Source organism: Canis lupus, chromosome 11, assembly GCF_003254725.2.
Source record: "Canis lupus dingo isolate Sandy chromosome 11, ASM325472v2, whole genome shotgun sequence".
NCBI lineage: Eukaryota > Metazoa > Chordata > Mammalia > Carnivora > Canidae > Canis > Canis lupus.
Genome location: NC_064253.1, coordinates 12,319,906 through 12,327,954, shown reverse-complemented (window position 1 = coordinate 12,327,954; position 8,049 = coordinate 12,319,906).

Below are 8,049 nucleotides of genomic sequence, written 5' to 3'. Positions count from 1 at the left end.
CTGAGCATTAAATTAGATAATCCATGTCAAGCAGTTAGAACAGTGCCTGCCAGTGACTGCACAGTGTCATCCCTGCCAACATCTGGAGAATAAACTCACTTTGTTTTTCTATTAAAATTTGTTCAACAGATTCTTTTTTTAAGGGGGGGAGGAGCAGAGGGAGAGGAAGAGAGAGAGAATCTCAAGCAGGCTCCCCACTGAGTGTGGAGCCCGACACGGGGCTCAATCTCACGACCTGAGATCATGACCTGAGTGGAAATCAAGAGTTGGACGCTTAACCGACAGAGCCACCCAGGCACCCCTCAACAGATTCTTTTAAGCAAATATGGTAGCATCCCAATTTGGAGGGAAGATAATTCAATAGGTTTAAGTCTTTGCCCTGTTTTCTGACATCCAAATGTTTCTTGTCATTTTTCCTATTGATCTGATGAAATATCTGACCTCCATTACTTAAAAGAAGGAAGGAAACATTTTTGATGTTAAACACAACCATGAATTACAGGCTAACCATCTGTGGGAAGGCTTCCACAGGTAAAGCAATAACCTTTTCAGTTTGCCTCTCTCCAGCCAGTTGTCCCTGACAGCTCATCGTTGGGTTTGTAGAATTTAATCTTGAGAAGGTCTGAAATGTGGATCTTCCCGGGACTCTATGTTGTATTCTGCCATAGTTCAGATAAGTATTAGTGATGGAGAAACCTCAAACCCTTGGGTAGATAAGCACCCAAACGTCATGTCACATCGTAAAGTGTCTCCAAACCTCTTTGCCTTGAAAAGCTCCTGACAAATGAATGACATTTCTGGAATGTGCTGTTTATCCCTTAAAGAAGCATACCTCTTAGGATCTTTCAGGATTTGATGTCAGGAATTGGTAAAGGTTATGGGAAGTAAAATTAAATTCACGTCAAGGAAGGAAAATAGAAACTAACTTTTCTGAAAACATGCGTGCTGTGTGCCTGACTTCTTTGGGCATATATAGGCTTAATCAGAAAATGACAGATTTGCTTTTAAACACAAGGCTGCCAGGCCTCCTCAGAGTGACCCACTGACCCTGTGCTGTTCCAGAAATGCTCTGCTTTGGGAGATGCACCATGTTTTCCATTTTAAACAACTCAGCTGATACTTGTGTGTGTGTGTGTTTTTTAAAACAGTACAAATACAAGCAATGATGCTACTTCTACCATGAGAAGCAATGAAATGTTAGTTTCTTACATGTACAACTCTTACAGCCAATAACTAGCAATTAGTTTTGCAATGATACACCAGAGACCTGGGGCCTTGGAAAGTGGTGCCACTGAAGGGGAAGACTCTCCAGTTTGGGTGCATTAAGAGCTTGACAGTGAGATTCAAGAACACACTTAACCAACAACTGCTCTCCTTAAACCAGAGGTGAATATCCATGCTGACATGCTCTCTGAAACACCTGAGTACAATCTAGGGGCCCCACCTCTGAGAGCAGTATGGCCACACACTGGGGACAGAGGACACAATGCCAAGGCTTGTCACCCACCACACAGGGTCTGCATGCTTCCTTCCCTGAGCACCTCCAGCCTTACCTCTATTTGTTGCCTTTGTCACTGGAACAGAGTCATAAAAGCTTAAGACTCTCACTCTACTCCTGGTATCTTGGTATGGATGCTAAGAACCACTAGTCCAGTGGGTCAACCAAAGACAATGTGGTGGTACATGTTAATTTGTCTTGAAATATACTACACCTTCTGGTCCCCAGCTGTGTTTACATCTCTCTAATTTTCAGATGTAGCAATCTCTAGGCCTTCACTAAAAATAACAGTGGAAAGGACGAAAATCCCCACACCACTAGCCAGCCACATACGAGGAAAATAACATTTTCTCACCAAAGTTGCTTAAATAATATCACTTACAGCAAATTCCTAAAATGGGGTCTTTATCCCAAAGAAGAGTTCACTAAATATTTGTTGAGTAAATGAATGAAACCAGGAACCAGTTAATTGATGGAAAAGTTGATGAGTTGGCAAATGTTAATAAATATTTGTATATCTGGACTAGAATGAGGTTTTTATCCAAAATAGAATTCAATAAACTCTAAGCCCTGTGAGGAAAAAAGGGGTAGCATCATCTTTTTCTGTTATGTTACACTGGAAATCTTTCTCCCCCCCAAAAAAGTTACACTTGAATGGACATTCAATAAATATTTACTAACGGAATCAAATTTTACAAATTATACAAGATTTAGTTTTACAACTTTAATTATCCATACAGTAACTCTGTAAAAGTGTATCTCCCCCCCCCCCTTTTTTTTTAAAAAGCCACTTTTAGAAAAAAAAACTCGGGGGAGGAGCAAGATGGCGGAAGAGTAGGGTCCCCAAATCACCTGTCTCCACCAAATTACCTAGAAAACCTTCAAATTATCCTGAAAATCTATCAATTCGGCCTGAGATTTAAAGAGAGACCAGCTGGAATGCAACAGTGAGAAGAGTTCGCGCTTCCATCAAGGTAGGAAGACGGGGAAAAAGAAATAAAGAAATAAAAAGCCTCCAAGGGGGAGGGGCCCCGCGAGGAGCCGGGCTGAGGCCGGGGCGAGGGTCCCCAGGACAGGAGAGCCCCGTCCCGGAGGAGCAGGAGCTGCACCGACCTTCCCGGGGGAAAGGGGCTCGCGGGGAGTTGGAGCAGGACCCAGGAGGGCGGGGATGCCCTCGGGCTCCCGGGGACAGTAACAGCAACTGCGCGCCCAGGAGAGTGCGCCGAGCTCCCTAAGGGCTGCAGCGCGCACGGCGGGACCCGGAGCAGCTCGGAGGGGCTCGGGGGCGGCTCCGCGGAGGGGGCTGCGCGGCCCCGGGAGCAGCTTGGAGGGGCTCGGGCAGAGGAAGAGGCTCCGTGCGGAGGGGGCTGCGCGGTTCCAGGAGCAGCTGGGAGGGGCTCGGGCGGCAGCTCCGCGGAGGGGGCTGCGGGGCCCGGGAGCGCGAATCCACCAGCGCAGGCCCCGGAGCACAGGGCGCCGGGACACAGCCCAGGATCCCGCCTCCCCCGGGACAGGCAGGGGCCGGGAGGGCCCAGGACAGCGAGGACGCTCCTGCCCCAGCTGAGCAGATCAGCGGCCCCGCCCCGGAGCCTCCAGGCCCTGCAGACCGAGAGCTCCGGAGTTCCTGCCGGAGCTGAATCCAGGTTTCCAGAGCTGCCCCGCCACTGGGGCTGTTGCTCCTGGGGCCTCACGGGGTAAACAACCCCCACTGAGCCCTGCACCAGGCAGGGGCACAGCAGCTCCCCCAACTGCTAACACCTGAAAATCAGCACAGCAGGCCCCTCCCCCAGAACACCAGCCAGACTGACTGAAAACTTCCAGTAGAAGCCAAGGGACTTAAAGTACACAGAATCAGAAGATACTCCCCCGTGGTTCTTTTTTTTTTTTTTTTTTTTTTTTGCTTTTTGATTTGTTTCCTTCCCCCACCCCCTTTTTTCTCCTTTCTTTCTCTTTCTCTTTTTCTTCTTTATTTTTTTCGTTTTTTTTTTCTTCCCTTTTTTTTTCTCTTTCTCTTTTCTTTCCTTCTTTCTCTCCTCTCTTTTTCTCTTTTTCCCAATACAACTTGCTTTTGGCCACTCTGCACTGAGCAAAATGACTAGAAGGAAAACCTCACCTCAAAAGAAAGAATCAGAAACAGTCCTCTCTCCCACAGAGTTACAAAATCTGGATTACAATTCAATGTCAGGAAGCCAATTCAGAAGCACTATTATACAGCTACTGGTGGCTCTAGAAAAAAGTATAAAGGACTCAAGAGACTTCATGACTGCAGAATTTAGAGCTAATCAGGCAGAAATTAAAAATCAATTGAATGAGATGCAATCCAAACTAGAAGTCCTAACGACGAGGGTTAACGAGGTGGAAGAACGAGTGAGTGACATAGAAGACAAGTTGATAGCAAAGAGGGAAACTGAGGAAAAAAGAGACAAACAATTAAAAGACCATGAAGATAGATTAAGGGAAATAAACGACAGCCTGAGAAAGAAAAACCTACGTTTAATTGGGGTTCCCGAGGGCGCCGAAAGGGCCAGAGGGCCAGAATATGTATTTGAACAAATTCTAGCTGAAAACTTTCCTAATCTGGGAAGGGAAACAGGCATTCAGATCCAGAAAATAGAGAGATCCCCCCCTAAAATCAATAAAAACCGTTCAACACCTCGACATTTAATAGTGAAGCTTGCAAATTCCAAAGATAAAGAGAAGATCCTTAAAGCAGCAAGAGACAAGAAATCCCTGACTTTTATGGGGAGGAGTATTAGGGTAACAGCAGACCTCTCCACAGAGACCTGGCAGGCCAGAAAGGGCTGGCAGGATATATTCAGGGTCCTAAATGAGAAGAACATGCAACCAAGAATACTTTATCCAGCAAGGCTCTCATTCAAAATGGAAGGAGAGATAAAGAGCTTCCAAGACAGGCAGCAACTAAAAGAATATGTGACCTCCAAACCAGCTCTGCAAGAAATTTTAAGGGGGACTCTTAAAATTCCCCTTTAAGAAGAAGTTCAGTGGAACAGTCCACAAAAACAAGGACTGAATAGATATCATGATGACACTAAACTCATATCTCTCAATAGTAACTCTGAATGTGAACGGGCTTAATGACCCCATCAAAAGGCGCAGGGTTTCAGACTGGATAAAAAAGCAGGACCCATCTATTTGCTGTCTACAAGAGACTCATTTTAGACAGAAGGACACCTACAGCCTGAAAATAAAAGGTTGGAGAACCATTTACCATTCGAATGGTCCTCAAAAGAAAGCAGGGGTAGCCATCCTTATATCAGATAAACTAAAATTTACCCCAAAGACTGTACTGAGAGATGAAGAGGGACACTATATCATACTTCAAGGATCTATTCAACAAGAGGACTTAACAATCCTCAATATATATGCCCCGAATGTGGGAGCTGCCAAGTATATAAATCAATTATTAACCAAAGTGAAGAAATACTTAGATGATAATACACTTATACTTGGTGACTTCAATCTAGCTCTTTCTATACTCGATAGGTCTTCTAAGCACAACATCTCCAAAGAAACGAGAGCTTTAAATGATACACTGGACCAGATGGATTTCACAGATATCTACAGAACTTTACATCCAAACTCAACTGAATACACATTCTTCTCAAGCGCACATGGAACTTTCTCCAGAATAGACCACATACTGGGTCACAAATCGGGTCTGAACCGATACCAAAAGATTGGGATTGTCCCCTGCATATTCTCAGACCATAATGCCTTGAAATTAGAACTAAATCACAACAAGAAGTTTGGAAGGACCTCAAGCACGTGGAGGTTAAGGACCATCCTGCTAAAAGATAAAAGGGTCAACCAGGAAATTAAGGAAGAATTAAAAAGATTCATGGAAACTAATGAGAATGAAGATACAACCGTTCAAAATCTTTGGGATGCAGCAAAAGCAGTCCTAAGGGGGAAATACATCGCAATACAAGCATCCATTCAAAAACTGGAGAGAACTCAAATACAAAAGCTAACCTTACACATAAAGGAGCTAGAGAAAAAACAGCAAATAGATCCTACACCCAAGAGAAGAAGGGAGTTAATAAAGATTCGAGCAGAACTCAACGAAATTGAGACCAGAAGAACTGTGGAACAGATCAACAGAACCAGGAGTTGGTTCTTTGAAAGAATTAATAAGATAGATAAACCATTAGCCAGCCTTATTAAAAAGAAGAGAGAGAAGACTCAAATTAATAAAATCATGAATGAGAAAGGAGAGATCACTACCAACACCAAGGAAATACAAACGATTTTAAAAACATATTATGAACAGCTATACGCCAATAAATTAGGCAATCTAGAAGAAATGGACGCATTCCTGGAAAGCCACAAACTACCAAAACTGGAACAGGAAGAAATAGAAAACCTGAACAGGCCAATAACCAGGGAGGAAATTGAAGCAGTCATCAAAAACCTCCCAAGACACAAGAGTCCAGGGCCAGATGGCTTCCCAGGGGAATTTTATCAAACGTTTAAAGAAGAAACCATACCTATTCTCCTAAAGCTGTTTGGAAAGATAGAAAGAGATGGAGTACTTCCAAATTCGTTCTATGAGGCCAGCATCACCTTAATTCCAAAACCAGACAAAGACCCCACCAAAAAGGAGAATTACAGACCAATATCCCTGATGAACATGGATGCAAAAATTCTCCACAAGATACTGGCCAATAGGATCCAACAGTACATTAAGAAAATTATTCACCATGACCAAGTAGGATTTATCCCTGGGACACAAGGCTGGTTCAACACCCGTAAAACAATCAATGTGATTCATCATATCAGCAAGAGAAAAACCAAGAACCATATGATCCTCTCATTGGATGCAGAGAAAGCATTTGACAAAATACAGCATCCATTCCTGATCAAAACTCTTCAGAGTGTAGGGATAGAGGGAACATTCCTCGACATCTTAAAAGCCATCTATGAAAAGCCCACAGCAAATATCATTCTCAATGGGGAAGCACTGGGAGCCTTTCCCCTAAGATCAGGAACAAGACAGGGATGTCCACTCTCACCACTGCTGTTCAACATAGTACTGGAAGTCCTAGCCTCAGCGATCAGACAACAAAAAGACATTAAAGGCATTCAAATTGGCAAAGAAGAAGTCAAACTCTCCCTCTTCGCCGATGACATGATACTCTACATAGAAAACCCAAAAGTCTCCACCCCAAGATTGCTAGAACTCATACAGCAATTCGGTAGCGTGGCAGGATACGAAATCAATGCCCAGAAGTCAGTGGCATTTCTATACACTAACAATGAGACTGAAGAAAGAGAAATTAAGGAGTCAATCCCATTTACAATTGCACCCAAAAGCATAAGATACCTAGGAATAAACCTAACCAAAGATGTAAAGGATCTATACCCTCAAAACTATAGAACACTTCTGAAAGAAATTGAGGAAGACACAAAGAGATGGAAAAATATTCCATGCTCATGGATTGGCAGAATTAATATTGTGAAAATGTCAATTAATATTGTGAAAATGTCAATATTGTGAAAATGTTACCCAGGGCAATATACACGTTTAATGCAATCCCTATCAAAATACCATGGACTTTCTTCAGAGAGTTAGAACAAATTATTTTAAGATTTGTGTGGAATCAGAAAAGACCCCGAATAGCCAGGGGAATTTTAAAAAAGAAAACCATAGCTGGGGGCATCACAATGCCAGATTTCAGGTTGTACTACAAAGCTGTGGTCATCAAGACAGTGTGGTACTGGCAGAAAAACAGACACATAGATCAGTGGAACAGAATAGAGAATCCAGAAGTGGACCCTGAACTTTATGGGCAACTAATATTCGATAAAGGAGGAAAGACTATCCATTGGAAGAAAGACAGTCTCTTCAATAAATGGTGCTGGGAAAATTGGACATCCACATGCAGAAGAATGAAACTAGACCACTCTCTTTCACCATACACAAAGATAAACTCAAAATGGATGAAAGATCTAAATGTGAGACAAGATTCCATCAAAATCCTAGAGAAGAACACAGGCAACACCCTTTTTGAACTCGGCCATAGTAACTTCTTGCAAGATACATCCATGAAGGCAAAAGAAACAAAAGCAAAAATGAACTATTGGGACTTCATCAAGATAAGAAGCTTTTGCACAGCAAAGGAGACAGTCAACAAAACTCAAAGACAACCTACAGAATGGGAGAAGATATTTGCAAATGACATATCAGATAAAGGGCTAGTTTCCAAGATCTATAAAGAACTTATTAAACTCAACACCAAAGAAACAAACAATCCAATCATGAAATGGGCAAAAGACATGAACAGAAATCTCACAGAGGAAGACATAGACATGGCCAACATGCATATGAGAAAATGCTCTGCATCACTTGCCATCAGGGAAATACAAATCAAAACCACAATGAGATACCACCTCACACCAGTGAGAATGGGGAAAATTAACAAGGCAGGAAACAACAAATGCTGGAGAGGATGCGGAGAAAAGGGAACCCTCATACACTGTTGGTGGGAATGTGAACTGGTGCAGCCACTCTGGAACACTGTGTGGAGGTT